The sequence below is a fragment of the Archocentrus centrarchus genome, chromosome 13, assembly GCF_007364275.1.
Source record: "Archocentrus centrarchus isolate MPI-CPG fArcCen1 chromosome 13, fArcCen1, whole genome shotgun sequence".
Lineage (NCBI taxonomy): Eukaryota > Metazoa > Chordata > Actinopteri > Cichliformes > Cichlidae > Archocentrus > Archocentrus centrarchus.
Genome location: NC_044358.1, coordinates 37,053,624 through 37,070,962, shown reverse-complemented (window position 1 = coordinate 37,070,962; position 17,339 = coordinate 37,053,624). Strand labels below are relative to the sequence as shown.

Below are 17,339 nucleotides of genomic sequence, written 5' to 3'. Positions count from 1 at the left end.
CATGATGTTTGCTTCTGGTGATTCGGGTGTTTCAGGGCAGGGATTTTTAACACTGATGAGCATTTGTGGCTGTGACACCTAAAAATGTGGCTTTTGAAGTGATTGTAAAGGTTACTTAGTTTTGCCACTAAAAACTTAACTGCTTGGTCATTTCAAGTCCACAAAGCAGCGTGGTGTCGGTCACTGCACACAGACTGGTCATATACGTCACCTCCCATAAGAACCTTCATCGTTTCTCAACCTCAAACATTTCTTCAGTGTTCTTTTGTAATGAAGACCGTGCTGCATGTTTGAGGTAAGACATCACACAGCTGATATACTAATAATCTCTTTATTTTATGACCACCCAGCAAAAATGGCATCAAAAAGGTGTTTCAATCACAAACAGCCAGGCCTTTTGGGACGGATAAAATAAGAATTTTGCTGGATGTGTGCTTCAATGTTATTTCCATGGCATATAAAGCTAACAAGTTATCGAGTTAAGTATAATATTAGCCAGAAACCCCTATGGTCATACAGGAATGTCTGACTACGGTTCTTACCATAATAATGCCAATCACAGAAAGTGACAGTGTTTTTAAAACTACAGTCAGGTGCAAACTCTCGGATGTGTAAGGAAGCATGTTTTACTGCACAACTATATTTACTAGTTAAACATAAATGCTTATAATACAAGGATATATTATAATGAGTGTTATTGGACCCAGCAATATCTCTTATGAAGTATTCTGTTGGCTTTCAAGGTAAGAAAATGCTTTTGGTCAAATTCTTGTTTGTTGTTCATTGTTTATTTTCTCTGCAAAAGAGAAAAACTCAAAAGTGCATACAGGGAAAGTGTGAAACCACGCCATTAGGTACAAACTTTTTTTTCCTTCATATTTTTAGTTTTTGGAGCCGTAAATATATCAAGTGAACATGCAGTTGAGCCGCAGAAGAGAGATGGACTGATCTGCTGATTAAAAATATTGCTACAACTGCCGCATGTAATTGATTCATTCATCAAAACCTTTACTCATTGATGGCAGATTGCTTTGGGTGGGGCTGTTGTGAGGCTTTGCCTTTTGCGTATGTTTTTGAGATGTCATGTGACCAAGTTTCACATAGGCATCAGCCTTTCAGTGTGTCACCGATAAGCGGCTCCAACCAGCTTTTGAATTCAGGGTTTGATTCCCGCTCCTTTCTGAGTTTAGACTGTGACATGCTGAGCTAGCTGGACGCTTAGCTGCAGTGATCGGTGCTTTCACAGGCAGTATATGTACTATTCCCCACAGACTTGAGTGTTTTTAATCTAGCTTTTCCCTGACACCTAGTGGAGACTGAGAGAACACGTGTTGTATGATGAATATGTTTGAAAAGAAAAAAAGAGTTAACTAAGGTTTGGAGTGTTAAAAATTGCAATTTCAAAACTATTTTTGTGGGGGCACTCAATGGGATCATTAAAATACTGTGATAAACAGCTATAAATAAAATGTTTATTACTACATTCACGAAGCAATGAGGCTACACACACAAAAACACAAGTTAGTTCTTCCTGTACCTGCTGTGCTGCTGTACATACTGACAGAAACCTCTTTTGTTTAGTTTTCATTTATTTAAGGATATGAGGAGGACAAAGATAAATTAACAATTTAATAAAGGTAGCAATTTAATAAAGTTAAGTTAATAAAGGTAACAAATTAACAATGCTAACAAATGAATAAAGGTAACGAGTCAATAAAGATAACAAATTAATAATGCTAACAAATGAATAAAGATAACGAATAAAGGTAAGAAGTTAATAAAGGTAAGAAGTTAATAAAGATAAGAAGTTAATAAAGGTAACAAGTTAATAAAGATAAGAAGTTAATAGTGCTAACAAATGAATAAAGATTAAAAAAAAAAGTTCAGTTACGCTAAATTATAAATTCAATAAAGTCTCCAGTAGCATGAACAGTGGACTGCTGAGGCTCTGTAGCAAAAGCACAGGGACTGATCTATTTCAGCAGTGCCAAGAGGTCTTCTTCAGGGTCGCAGAAGAAGGCAGACATGGGTTTGATTAAGACTGGAGAGGCCAGCAGAGTGGATGTAGGGGAATCCACAGGAGTAGCAGGACCCAAGCAGGGGTCTGAGTGAAGGAAGACCGGCTCCTCAGGCAGTGGAGCAAGAAGAAAGGCATCGAGGTGGTCAAACGCTGATAACAGGTCTTCAGCAGTGTCGCCGACAAACGTGGCCATGGGTTCAGTTGGTGCAACTGTGGATGGAGGGGAATCCACAGGAGCAGCAGGACCCGAGCAGGGGTCTGAGTGACGGAAGACAGGCTCCTGAGGCAGTGGAGCAGGAAGAAGGGGATCGAGGTGTTCAAGCGCTGATAACAGGTCTTCAGCAGTGTCGCCAGTGAAGGTGGCGATTGGTTCAGTTGGTACAACTGTGGATGGAGGGGAATCCACAGGAGTAGCAGGACCAATGCAGGGGTAAACATAAGGAGAGTATGATGTAGATGCAGAGGGGTTTGTATGAGCTGTAGGGGGGACATGATTTACTTGCGGCAAGTGGAATGTGCCATACGCAGGCACGTTCACACTTGGCCACTTGACCTGTTCAGGTTCCTGCACAGGTTTAGGTGCAGATGCTGCAACACAAACAGAAACTCAATGAGTCTTCAGAGACTTTTAAAAATACCTTCAAGACAAGCTGTTGATTCTTAAATCTGCAGTAAGCAACATACAATAGAAATATTGAATAATTGGCATTTGAGATGAGTCACAGCGAGATCAGTTTTTCAGGAAATGAGGAGGTTCTGTACATCAGTTGTATTGTTTTGGAGGACAGTTGTTTTGTCATTGTAACATTTCCAGTGTTTTGAAAATCTGTAGTAACACTGAGCTTCACTTGAGGTTCTGAGTGAGCAGGTTTCTCTTGTTTTAATTTGAATGTTCAGTAGCACTCAAAACTGAGACTAGTTTAGCGTTTTAAGTGCTACTGAACATTCAAATTAAAACAAGAGAAACCTGCTCACTCAGACCTTCAGGTGAAGGTCAGGGTTATAAGTCTCAGTAAGGCGTAAAAATATTTCCCAAATAGATTTGTCATCTGTTGAAATGCACAGAATTTACAATCTTTGATCTGATCTGGTAACACTGCATTTTTGTCTTGTTCTCATTTCAGTCCATATGAAAAAAAATCTTCTCTTACCTGTGCTGCAGGGCGCGCCCCGAATTCTCATCCTCTTTTTGCCCTAAACACAAACACATGAGATGAGCTTACACAAACTGAAAGTGCAGTGATGTGGGCATGTATGTTTTCACTTTGGACTTACATAATTGTCTTTAGTAGACCAGCCTGGATGTTGTTGGCTATGGAGCATTTTCTCCTCATTGGCCTGCTCAAAGTATTTGTCCTGTTGGTCCTTTGACAGGGACTTCCACTGTGGACAGAAGAACACACTGTCAGCATATACACTACTACTACGCATAACTACAGGACAGCTGGTACACATGCACAAACATGAACATAAAACATTAACAGATGCATCAATCTATGCAGAGTTACACACTTACCCTCTCTGCCACGACTGCATTCACAGCCGCACTCCCGTTTATTTTTAATTCTGCCTTCACTTTTTCTCTCTGCTCCCTCAAAAAGAGCATGAAGGCGTTCGGGGGCTTTTTAACGTATGGCCTGTCCTCATCCTGGTGGCCATCACGCTTCCTCTTTCTATAGGAGTAAAACACAGAGTAAGAGCGCATGTTACCACTGTGTGCAGCTGTGAGGAAAGTATTTTAAAAACAGGAGTAAATCTGTATAGCTGAATCAAAGCACCATTAAAGGAGGCTGATTACAATAATTCAGGCATCAGCAGATAAATGACAGATAGCTGTAGACCATGAGCCAGTCCCACTAAAAAAAGGTCTAAAAGCAGCAGAGCAAACTTACTTTGGAGAGGGTGTGCGGAGCGGAGGAGCAAAGGACGCAAAGTCAGACACCAAGACTCCGTTCCTACGCAGATATGAGAGAAAAGAGAGAGTTTATGAAGATACAGGTGTTCGGTAGCTGTGTTCTCTCATGTATGTGTTTGTGTGTTTTACTTACATTTCTCCGATAGGACGGAGGTACTCGACCACGTAATTCGGGAGTTTGAGCACATTGTTACACTGAAAACACACAAACCACAGAACAGGTGATCAGACAAGCTGCAATAGTATCATCTACTGACCAGGTGGCAGAAGTTACCCTGCCTCTTAGATGTGAACACTGAAGCTGAACATGTGAGAGAGCAGTGTGAGAACGCAGTGTGAGAACAGGAACTTACCAGGTTTGAAGGAGCAGCAAGACGAATGATGGGTGCTGCTGCTGCTACTGTGGGGACACAATTTACAGGCCACTGAAACAGTGTGGGTGTTTGCCCCAAAAGGTTAAATGTTGCATCCTCTGCAGTACAGTTAACCATTGCTCTGTCCATCTTCGTGACGGAGGTTGAGGTGCTCTTTCTGTATTTTGGTGTAAAATATTCAAAAAAGTTTGTTTGGAGCTCTTCAAAGTAGGTGTTGACACAGCGATGTCGGTTGGTGAAGTGAATTATTTGAACCTAAAGAATCTTTTTATAAGGTTCTATAGAACAGTTACATCAGTTCTGAACATTCCATTCCACTCCTGTCTGTTTGCAGCATCTCCTCAGCCACAGTCTTCAGTGCCGGATCAACCTCCTCAGGGACCCCAGGGCAGAAAATAGTTGGCAGGCCCTCACTGAGCCTGCAGTACATATCAGTTCACTTCACTTCAATTCAATTCAGTTCAGTTCAATTCAGTTTTATTTATATAGCACCAAATCACAGCAAACAGTTGCCTTATGGTGCTTTTTTTCATTGTAAGGTAAAGACCCTACAGTAATACAAAAATATAAAAATGCTTGTTCCCTTAGAAACCAAATTATAAGTACACAAACCAGTTCTCAAAAATCTTAATATTTGTTTTCTTTTTGGAGCAATATTTTTCTCAATATTTCTAATACAATATGCAAAGTAGCTCATCAGTTATTGAAGAAAACAAATGAACCTAACTCCACTAACTGCATGTGTTTGGGCCATGGGGGGAACCTCTCTAAAAATAGGACTGTTTGTTCAAATAAAATCACCTTCTCTTTAATGACTTTAAAAAACAGGAATTGGGTGCACAAGTTTGTTTTTTTTTTTCTTTACTCCTCACAGGATCAAAAGTATACATACATGAACCTCCACTCATATTTGGTTAAATAATTCTGACTGGATATGTGACCACTTTTCAAGCTTTTCAAAGTGGTTTAAAGACAGTTGGTAAGTTATGTCAGTGTATCAAGAGGAGGCTTTTAAATATTCAGGTTAGTTTAAATTACTAGTAATAAAATAACAGGTGTATGAATGTATTTGCATACACCTCAGAAAGTATATAGCTGCGCCCCTGAATAAGAGACAATCGTACTGGAGTCTCCTCCATCACCGGGATGGGCTCATTGCATACAAACATATTAAAGAGGAAAAACAATGTAATTTATGTTCCATATAATATACAAACAGGTCACCTTGCTGTACTGTATTGACAGTAAACCTCTGTGCTGGACTGGTGCACAGTGTCTGTGTTCATGGTCAGAGTTACATGAAGTGTAGCAGAGACGAGTTTGAATCAAAGCTGCTGACGCTTAGATTCATTCACTGAAGTCAACATTTATACAGCCTGCTACTTTTACTTTCTTACTTTGAGTACATTTCAGAGCCTGTACTTTTTTTACTTTTACTCAAGTAAAAAAGTTGAACCAGTACTTCAACTTGGTCGACTGGGGTCTCGTCTCTCCGTGCTCCTTACAGGTGGCTGGGGGTAGAGTTTGGGCTGTGGGCGGCTGTTGACTTTGTGCTTCTGGAGGGCTTTGGCTGTCGTCTGTGGGTCTGCCCTGGTTGGTGATGGTGGGGGGCCTGGGTGGGTCTTGCGATCTTGGGGTGAGGGACCTGGGGTGCTTGCAGTGGCGGCTCTGAGCCGGGTGACTGGCCTTTTGTGCGCCTGTCCCGGTGAGGGGTCTGGTGAGGGAGTGCCTGTCCCCAGTTGGGGGGGGTCGGCCACAGTGAGTATGGCCATCATCATGGCTTTGCTCACTGTGCCGCGTTGCCACCCACCCCTCCCCCTTTTAATTACACTATAGACATTACGGCTAACGACACGTCACCATACACATAAGGCGTCAGGGGGCAGACATGTTCCCCAGAAGTTGCGTGGTGGGACTACTGAAGTGATCCCATTCACTTCTTCGCTGCTGTCTGCCCCTCAGTTTTATCTGCACCTTAGACATTGAGGGTTTTTGGGGGTAGGTGTGGATGAGCACTGCTGATTGGCAGTCGGGTGCTCATCATGCATCTGTCCCCTCAATTTTAATAGCACTCTAGTTTTCATACAGACATATGTTGGAATATGATATATGCTACATACATTTACTTACGTACGTTTACTTCCCTGAGAAATTTGTCTGGAAAATAACTTAACTGATTAAAAATACAGAAGCTTATAATGTTCTGTGTCATCATGAACTTTGTGTTCTGACTGTTAAAAGGAAGCTCTTCCTCCCCACTGCTGCCAAGTGCTGCTCAAAGGGGATCGCTGTTATAGGGCCTTCGCCTTGCAATTTAAAGCACTGTGAAGCAGCTGTTTTTGTGGACTGGCACTATATAAATAAATCTGAACTGAGTTAGCAAGCTTTGATCTTTTTAAACTTCCCAGCCCAGCTTGGTGGACTCGCACCATTGCCTCACAACAAACCCGGGTTCAAACCCAGACAGAGTTTCTGTAGGTGCACATGTTCTCCTGTGCTTTCTAGGAGCTCTAGTTTCTCCTGCCATTAAACCCATGCTAGATTCATTTTTTACCCTGGAGACTCACAATCTAAGAAATCCTGCATCTAAAGAGTATCACTCCTGCCCCCCCCAAAAAAATTCAATGGAGGAGAAAGAAAAAGATCTTACAAAAAGTTATCCAGCAGCAGGTGTTTGTTTCAACAGGTGAGGTCTTTACTGATAAAGTGAAATACAGTACAGTATATACAGTATTCACAGCAGTTAAGGCGACGTTACAGGGATTATTCATGCATGTAGATTTGAGTTGCTGTACAACAAGAATTAAACAAATGTTCACAAAGAGTTACAAAAGGGTATATTACATCCAAATTTGAACAAACCTGAAAATAAGTCATAAAAATTAAATCTGCTCCCAGTCAAAGTACAAAAATGTGAGTACAGGCCATTTCTGGACAATAGATTTGTACAAAAGAAGAAACATTAAGAAAAAAAAAACAATAAAACACTGCTTTAGGTTCAGCAGGCACACATTTACATAATTTACACCAGCGTCATGTTTCAAACTTTAGGATTTAGTGGCATCGAGAGGCGTACATCTCTCCTGCAGTGAGCGTCACTGAAACACCCTCTTTAGAGACAGTGTTTCACTTACAAGTGATCATACAATAATACAATACTATACTACATTTCTACTAGTAGCTCCCCTTAAACACCACACACTGGCCATTTAAGCTCTCCAGCTCATTTTCAAAGGTGATTTCAGATTTTCTCAGTTGCCAAAACAAAGATATAAATACAAGTTTAAAGTGCAGATTCTGTCGGGGAAGCAGCCAGTTTGGTTTTATTGCTTTTTCCCTAAACGCGGTGACATCATGTGGAAAATGACTGAAATCCATGATTATGTGAAGAAATGTAGATACAGATTCAAAATCAGCAAACTGGAATCATCCGGCTCCCTTATTTATATCACAGCTAAAGCTGGCACTAATCCTCATTATGGTAGTTTTCTGACTGTTGGGACTTTAGTAGATCGAAAAGGTTCGATATCAAGAATGTAAGACATGTTTTTTAATAACTGCTGAATCTTTAAGTAGCTCAAGCTTTGGATTCCAAGCTGCACAGAAAACAACAAACAACAACAAAAAAACGAAAACATCATTCCTCATTCACACAAACCTGCTGGTCCAAGAGTGTTAGACGCTTCATGTGGTGGAAGCACAGGCTCGCTTTAAAGGGGCAGGAAGTACATTTGTAATCACACTTATCTGATAAAATATAGAGGGCACACTTTTGGAGCAATCTACATGGAAACATGGGAAATTAAAGCATTTGAGCTTTTCTGCACCTCCGTCTACTGTCCAACCTTTTTTTTTTTAAAAAAAAAAGCAGCTTTTGTCAGTGTAGGGTATTTACTTCTTACTTTGGAGGTATGCAATATATTTTTCCACCTGGTCCCAGATATTCAATTCAATATCGTTTAAAGCATTTTCTCATTTTTATTGTTGCTTCAACAAAAAGTGAACCTCTAAAGCGTAGTTTAAAGTGGCCGCATTGGTTGTTGCACGCGCAAATTGAGACATCATGGTGGCGTACCGAGGCACGCAGGACTCACTGCAGGCTTCTCCTGAACCTCAGCATCAGCGCTGGCAGAGGGAAAGAAGTCAAAACAGGAAGCACAGAGACTGCAAGTTTTTTTTTGTTTTTTTTTACACAAAGTCTCATCTTTTCAAATTGTTGTGATATCTGACAACCTCCCGCACTGATAACACTGAAACGGCAGCGAAGACCGACCAAAGGGCAGCGTGTGGGTGACAGTGGTGACCATAGACGCACCTTGACCCTGATGTTCTTTCGAACTACAGACCTATATCTAAATTACCATTTTTATCCAAGGTTCTTGAAAAAGTTATTTTTAATCAACTTCAAGCATTTTTAAGTGGACATGGAATGTGGGAAAAGTTTCAGTCAGGTTTTAGAATGCGTCACAGCACAGAGACGGCTCTTTTAAGAGTTTTTAACGATCTGCTTTTAACTGTTGACTCTGGTAGCCCCGCAGTTTTAGTACTTCTAGATCTGTCAGCTGCCTTTGACACTGTGGACCACGAGATCCTTCTGTCCCGCCTAGAACATGAAATTGGCATTAAAGGCACGGTTCTGACTTGGTTCAGATCATATCTTACTGACAGGAGTTTCTCTGTCCATCTAGGAGACTGTTTTTCTACCGCAGCAAAGCTTTCTTGTGGAGTGCCTCAAAGGTCCATTCTGGGCCCAATTCTTTTCTCATTGTATATGTTGCCTCTAGGGTCAATTTTTAGGAAACACAATATTTCTTTCCACTGTTTTGCTGACGACATCCAGGTGTATATGCCCGTCAAACTGAACAGCAGAGATCCATGGGAACCCCTGCTGAACTGTCTAAGTGACATTAAGTCCTGGATGAGAAACAATTTCCTAAATCTTAATTAAAACAAAACCGAGGTCATATGCTTTGGCAAATTTGACCCCTCAAGCAACACCTCTGGCACTCCGAGTCATTTGGCTCCTCACTGTCGTGATGCTGTAAAAAATCTTGGTGTCATTTTACATAGCAATTTTAAAATGGAGAAGCAAATAAGTGCTGTTACTAAAATCAGTTTTTACCAACTTAGAGTCATTGCCAAGGTAAAACCTTATCTCCCGCAGCAGGACCTGGAAAAAGTTATTCATGCTTTTATTACTTCCCGCCTGGACTACTGTAACTCCCTGTACTTTGGCATAGATCAATCATCTGTGCGCCGCCTGCAGGTAGTCCAGAATGCGGCAGCTCGTCTTTTAACTGGTATAAAAAAGCATGAACACATTACCCCGGTCCTGTCATCCCTTCACTGGCTCCCTGTCCATTTAAGAATCAATTTTAAGATTTTATTGCTTACTTTTAAAGCCTTAAACGGACTGGCACCTTTGTATCTGTCTGAGCTGCTTCACAGTCACACCCCTGTAAGAGCTTTGAGGTCATCTAACCAGCTGCTCTTACAGAGGCCTAAAACCAGACTAAAACAGAGAGGTGATCGAGCTTTTGCAGCAGCAGCACCAAAGCTATGGAATGATCTACCTCTCCATATCCGCACAGCTCAGACGATACACACATTTAAATCTTTATTAAAAACACATTTTTTTTTCCTTGGCATTTGACTGCAGTACTACCTCCTTTTAGACGATTGCTACATGGTATTTTATGGTATTTGTTTTAAATGTTTTTAGTTGTTTTATGTTATTTATTGTCTTTTAATGTCTTTATTTTATTTATTTTTATTTATTTATCTATTATTATATATATATTTTATTTTATTAATTTATTTATTTTTTTTTTTTAATTTAGTATAGTCTTTGGGGTTATAGTTCTTGTACAGCACTTTGGTCAACGTCGTCGTTTTAAATGTGCTTTATAAATAAACTTGACTAAACTTGACTTGACCTTCAGCCATAACACCAGAGTCAGCGTCATGAGGCAAAATCTGAACAATGGTGTATTTCTTATATGTGGAATTAATGCTGTCAAGTCTGTCATGAGGTTGATTCCTTTGACATTTTTTTGTGTGCTTTTAGGGTATTTGTGTTTGTTTTCCTGAGCCTTATGCTTTCATAGTTTCATCTTTTTTAGAAAGAAAACAGAATTATGAATCATTAAAAAGCTCATCAAGATTATTAGCAACTTATTAGCAACTAATGTCTAAAGGAAATTAATGTCTAACTGAAGTTCTCATTCATCTGGTCTCGTGGGTTTGACAGCCTTATCAAATGGAAGGAAAGTTTCTGCTATTTTACCGCTGACAGATGAGATGAAGTGATATTATTTATATGAAAATCGATTTATAAATCATCATCGGTCGCTTGCATTCTTTGGTTGGTTCTTGCAAACACTACAAGGTCCTCTTGTAGCTGCTGGAATTTTGGTTGGCTGCCTGGAATGACCTTCAGGAGGTGAACGCCACTCCTGGACCTCTTCATTAATCGATCAGATATTATAAATACACTGACTTGATGATGTTTGTGCACTACAAAGCAAAACTGATGGGTTAGTGATTATGCGGAGCCCAGAATTTTAAAAGTCACAATGACAGCTCTGCTTTTAACCTGGTTTAAGTAACTTATTCTAACTAGCATCAAATGATCCGTCCTGTCTCCAACCACAGAAATAAGTCTGATATGTTGCACTATTTGGCAGATTTACTGAACTGTTGTGAATAAATGGAATCATACAGAATAATAATAATACCTACTGCCCCTTTAAAATCTCACTCTGAGTCAGGTCTGTACAACTACATGATTCAAAAGGCCCAATGGCAACTGCCTTGTTTTCCACACACGCACTCAAACTCACACACACAGATACTGATGACAGAGCAGGCTGTGGAATGAAGTGTCAACAGTGTAGTAAAGCCAAACCTACCCTGAGTCACACAGTCTCTGATCTCACACACCGACAGCTCCGGCCTGAACCTCACAGGGTTGAACCGGTTTACCCACAGAGGAGCGTTTATCCCATCAACTACAAATTTACTCTGCAAAGCAGCAAAAGACTGATCGGACTTTAGTTTTTAAACCTGGGTTTGTTTGTTTTTAACATAGTGTTTAAAGAGTTAAAAAAAAAAACAGTGTAGTCTGAGACTGTCTGCACCAGGGTTACAGCTACATGGGGTCTCATCTTCACACCCATCTCACCCTGAAAGTCACATACAGGTGGTCTACGAGCCCAGAAGCTCAGCCATGGACATGATTACTCAACAACAGGCCTCTGGGCACCGACAGGTGGAGCCCCCCCCTTCTACAGAGGAGAAGGTCATCCAGAGCCTCTGTAGTTTTCTGATCCATGACAAGCATTTTTGTGGTCCTTGTGGATGTTTTGTCTGCTGTTTTTGTTTTTTTTTAAAGTCATCATGTGTGTAATACAGCAGAGCTTCTCTGTGGTTTTTCCGTAGTCATCCTGAGCCTCACTGGTTAGATTTTGTCTCTTTTTTTTGGTCTTTTTGTAGTTATTTTGTGTCTCTCTGTAGTCGTCTTGTGTCTCCATGTCATCATATTGAGTCCTTCTGTAGTTTTTGTGCCTTTTTGTAGTTATTTTGTGTCTCTTTGAAGGCAAAATGTCTGTTTTCTGTTTTTTTTTTTTTTTGCTCCAGAGAAAATGAACTGATCGCTTCAAACTGGGGCTCTGAGCGGGGCCACCCTGATGGCATGGGTGCCCGGGGCTGTGCCTGTAGGCCTGCTCAGTAATCCATCCATGACCTCACTGATGCATAATGTCCCCTTGAAACACTGACTGGTGTTTTTGTTTGTTTCACTACCACCACACGTTTTGGCACATTAGCAAACTGCATCTCATGACAAATTCCACATTAAGGACTCCCCCCCCACACACACACACACACAAAAAAAAAGGATGGTGGGTGAGAAAAGGCCGAACAATAATTACCTGGACTTCAATCCATCAGAAGCTTGAACAACACAGATTAGTGTCCCCAGACGAACACACACTCAGACCTGCCTCACATGACTCCACACAGTCATGTTAAAACTTTATAAAAACACATACAATTATACCTAAAATATATTAGAGAAAAATATTTTGGCCTTTTTCTTCTTTGACTGTATACAACAACTCAAGCGGCTTTTCTCTGCATCTCTTTAGATTATAAATAGTTTTGTGTTTAAATATAAACTGCAGGTAGAAGCCGACTCCCTCTAAGTTAAGACTAAACTATTTTGGTTTTATTCTTTTCAGGGTACTGAGAGCAGCGCACTCATTACTCACACGGTCCAAAAACACTTCACCAGAAACCTCAGTACAAAAAAGAAATTATCTGTAGAAACATAACTGATAATTTAATACAAATCATTTAAGAATTTTCTGACGCGTGCATAGACAGCATGATAAAACCTGGTGAAGTTGGTGCTACAGACTGAATAACAGCTCCTAATTTAGAGGATTTAAAACAGCTGGAGCCACAGTCAGAGAACCAAAACTGACTTTGAGAATAAAGTTATAATATCTTTAATATTTTAGGAAATAAATGGACAAATTAAGTAAATCAGTGAATTAATGAATGAATAACCCCTCCCTCCAAATTGCAATATTACTGTATCATTACTTTTTTCTTTCTTATAAAATTTCATCCTCTCTCACATTATTTGTGATATTTTTCCCTAAAATATTACGCTTCTATTCCCAAAATCCAGCTTCTCTTTCTCTCACAGTGGCCTTCATGTTTCAAATGTTTGGTACCCACCAGTGTAAGAACTCCTTAAAAAAAAAATGTGTGGTTGGGTTTTTGTCCTTCAGTGATGTTCACCTGAAGGAGCAGGAATCAAACAGTTTACTTGAAGCAGATTTAAAGGTGCTTAAACCATCAGGTTCTGGTTTTCTAGCAGCGCCTTTTGCTTGGCATGATGGGAAAATCTTAATCGTCCCAGAAATTCCCTCTGATGAATTATTAGACAAACACACTTCTGATGGGTTTAGTTCCCGTAACGCCATTTTTCATCCTTGAATACTATTTTAAAAAACAAAAACAACAACAACAACAACAAAAAAAACCACTCTGTTACTTATGCAGAATAATCAGAGGCTTTTTGTAGCATCATGTGAAACCACATCAGCGTTTTGATCCAGGTGTGTGTTTGTGGTACGTGTCAGTTGGTTGAAGCTCCGCCCGTTTCCACTGCTCACGTCAAGACGGAGTGTTTGGAGGAGGCCTCATCCACCAGAGCCTGCACTGTGATGCACATTTACACCAGGCCTTTCTCCTCCAGGATGTGGTGAGGAAGACACAGTTTGTCCTGGGAGAGCAGAAACAGGGAGGGGGAAAAAACAGGGGGGGCAGGGGGAGAGAGAGAGATGAGAGAAAGGGGGTGGACAGGGAGAAAGAAGAAATGTGGGAGCAGATGTAGAGGCAGAGAGAGACAAAGGCAGCACAGGATTTAGTGATCACTTAACTGTAACGTCTGTTTCTGTAAGCATGCCTGCACGTGCAGTCCCGTCTCAGCCAGTGCTGCTGAACATCTTTCCTACTGAGATTTCTGTTTGAGTTCATGTGTAGCGAGTCTGCACTGATGCAAACAGCGAAGCGACACGTGATGCTAAGTTAACTTTCCGTTACACCTGGACTCGGTTTCAGACATTTTCTTCTACTACTGCTTCGGTGTGATGACCACAGACACCATAAAAGATACCGTGACATCAGCCACTCATTGGCTATTGACAAGATGTTAGTCACAGAGTGTGTATTTTCACACCACAGATGAGCCTCCATTTTGACACACAACACTTAATTTTTTTTATTCAGTATGACCCAAAATGACCGACTGAGCCTATAAACTTAGCCGGATGTTGTTTGTGGATATTTCCCCATAAACTTCCATAGGACTGGAATCCATCTGGCTGCCTGGTTTCAGGCACTTCTGCATTGTCTTCATTTTTCTGTCCACATTTTTTAAGGTCTATGGTGCGGACACAGTGACAGCAGACATACCTAAAATAGTCATCACAAGCACACAGCTATGGCCCCACCCACCATCTGTTAAGACTGATTGTTTGCTTGTAGCAGCCAATAAGAAATGTTGGTTTAAAGGGAGGAGCTGCACCGAGGCCGCTGCAGTGGAAATAAGGGTTGTTCTGAAGATTCAGGTAGACTTACTCAGTGATAAAGATAGTATTGGAATATCATTAGATCTGATCCAGTAACACTGCTGCAGTGACTGTTATAGAAAAGTGTCTTTATGGTTTTAAAATGATGTATCAGTCTGCATGTGGTGAGCCATAAAACGACCTGAGCTCAAACACAGGAACATGGAGATGATGGATGATCTTGGGGTTCACTTACTAACTTTTCTTTTGTTTTGGTGCTTTTATTAAAGCTGTGCAGACCTAAATAATGTCTGGAGTGAAAGGATCACATAAAACCTTCACGTGTTGGACCTGAAAAGGTTATCAAAATAGGCATATCAAATCCTAGTGGGATTAAATTGTCCTATGGCCATCTCCCATTTTACATACATGAACTTCTGCTTTAGGTTCCTATGCTTTCCTAAACAATGACACTGCAGAACAGAAAACATCCCTAAACTGTATTTATTACCAATCTTTAACAATGTCTAATATCATACACAAGTCATAAAAATAATCCTTCTTACATGAAATCTGTGCAGAGAATGTGGCGTCAACAGCAGCTCACATTTACTGTTCAAATCATTTCATGGAATGTAAACAAACCGTCAATTACTTCAAATAATCACATTGTTCAAAAGGTAATTATGTTATCCAGCTTTATGCCAATCATTCATAAATAAAGATATTTACCATACCATCATTACTATAAACCAAAGTACAAGAGAAGACCCCGGTACTCATTCACCCAATGAGCTGACAAGCATAGGTGCATTTTTAGATTCAGTGGGCACATCTCCACATTCCTTTAGTTTAATCCTCCATATGTCAAACCCTCAAAGATAAACTGCTTAAGATGATTAAGACATAACTCATAAACTCATCTGGTTACTTTAGCCCTTCAAATATTCCTCAAAAACAGTTACATTGCATTATCAGGGTGCAGTAGAGTTCAACCGTGTAAATTAAAAAGCTCTCAGCAGGTGCTGGAGTAACGTAAATAAATAATATTCCCATTTTTCTCGAGTTTCAAAACATCATACATCTCATAAATTGAGCTTTTAGAGAATCATTTAGGCAAATAAATACACAAAAATACATCCAACTGATTTCAATAATCAACAAGTGAATTATGGCTTCCGTTTGCGCCTCAAAACTTTACACAATAGAAAAGAGCAAATACTGGTTGTGCGGGTCTGTAATGCTGAGCGTCTCCATTCAGGAAACATGTGCTTCTGCAGTTCACCCTTTCTGTGAGTTGGGATCAATTCAAGCCTACAAGTGCAGTCAGTCTGAAAGAAAAAAAACCCCAAAGAGCAGAGAGCCATCAAATTAAAGTTCATGTTCGAGAAAACGAGACCTCAGCAGTACCCTCGCAGCCAGTTTGGAGGTCTGCAAATTTTTACATCCGATTAATACTTAATTCATCACAGCATTATTACGACTGTAACATTCAGTGTAGTGTGGCATACAGTAAAAATACAGCACACAGAAGTTACATGTCATTTAAGAAGCCATGGGGAAGAATTTACTGTACGTTTGCCTGACTTTTATATAACACCGTTAAGCACATATAATGGGCTAATTGACTGGGTCCGGTTTGTCATTTTTTTTTCACAAAGCCTGTCAGAACCAAGTTCAGCCAAATGTTTGAATGCAGTTGGGTCCATACGTTTTGGGACAGTGACCTTTTTATTGTACACCACTACAGTGGATTTTAATAAATCAATAAACATGTGATTGAAGTGCAGATTTGCAGGGTTCAAATTCAAAGGGTTTATACACAGTCACTCATTCTGAGAGGCTCAAAAGTAATTGGACAAACCTACATAATTTTAAATGTGTCAATACATGAAAATCCTTTGTGATCAGTGAGTGTCTGGAGTCTGGAGCCCACGGGCATTAGAAAATGCTGTTTCCACCCCTGCTATGCCTTTGCTGCAGCCACTTTCATTTGCTGCTTGTTTGTGAGTCTTTCTGCATTCAGCTGCTCTGCTGGGTTAAGATCAGGTCATTGAAGAATATCCCATTTTGTTCCCGTTTCCTGCTACTTCTATCAGCAGTCACATCATCAATAAACACTAGTGGCCCAGTTCCACAGACAGCCTCACCTGCCCATGCCGTAACATTTCCTCCACCATGTTTGACAGATGACGTGGTACGCTTCAGATCAGGAGCGATTTCTCACCCACTCCATCATTTGCTTTTCCCATCATTCTGGTACAAGTTGATCTTAGTTTCATCTGTCCAAAGATTTTTTTTGTCATAACTGTGCAAAAACTTTCTGGCAAAGTTTAATCTGGTCTTCCTGTTCTTGAGTGTAACCAGTGGTTTGAACCTTGTTGTAAACCCTCGATTTACATCGAGGCATCTCTTGATTGTAGACCTTGACAATGACACGCCTACCTCCTTAACCCTTACATATTTTGAATTTGACAACAGTAAACATACCCTAAATGTCATTCTTTAAGCCTGAAATTTGATTGATTTACCTAAAGTGATCCAAAATACACACACACAATAAAAAATAAAATATTTTTGTATATTAAGGCTGTTCTGGGTCAAATCTGGCCCGTATCTACTGAAACTGATTTGAGAGCCACCAATGTGGGTCAAATCAAGAAAAATGACGTTTTTAGAAAATTGTGAAACTCTACATGCTGTGTCTGTGTGTATTTGCTGTTTTACAGCTATTGCCACCACATTTGTCCAGGTTCCCGCAGAGACAGACGCCTGCTGGATGACAGGGAACCTTGAAACAGTAAAACAGCATCGGCGTGATCACATATGGTACACAAAAGGAACAGAGGTCAGAGTGTGCCTTGAGAAAGGATGCCTGATCTGTAACATGGCTGCACAGTGGTTAGCCCTGTCACCTCACAGCAAGAAGCTTCCTAGTTCAAATCCCA

The 17,339-nt window shown here is 40.4% G+C and overlaps 1 long non-coding RNA gene across 1 annotated transcript; it reads right to left on the bottom strand.

The window, feature by feature from the left end:
* Positions 1-7,855: 7,855 nt before the first annotated feature.
* LOC115791244 (uncharacterized) lies at positions 7,856-10,378 on the bottom strand. The gene is made up of 2 exons (XR_004020852.1): positions 10,246-10,378; positions 7,856-8,624 (listed from the first exon to the last, which is right to left on the bottom strand). It is a non-coding gene; the product is annotated as an uncharacterized LOC115791244 (long non-coding RNA).
* Positions 10,379-17,339: the final 6,961 nt, after the last annotated feature.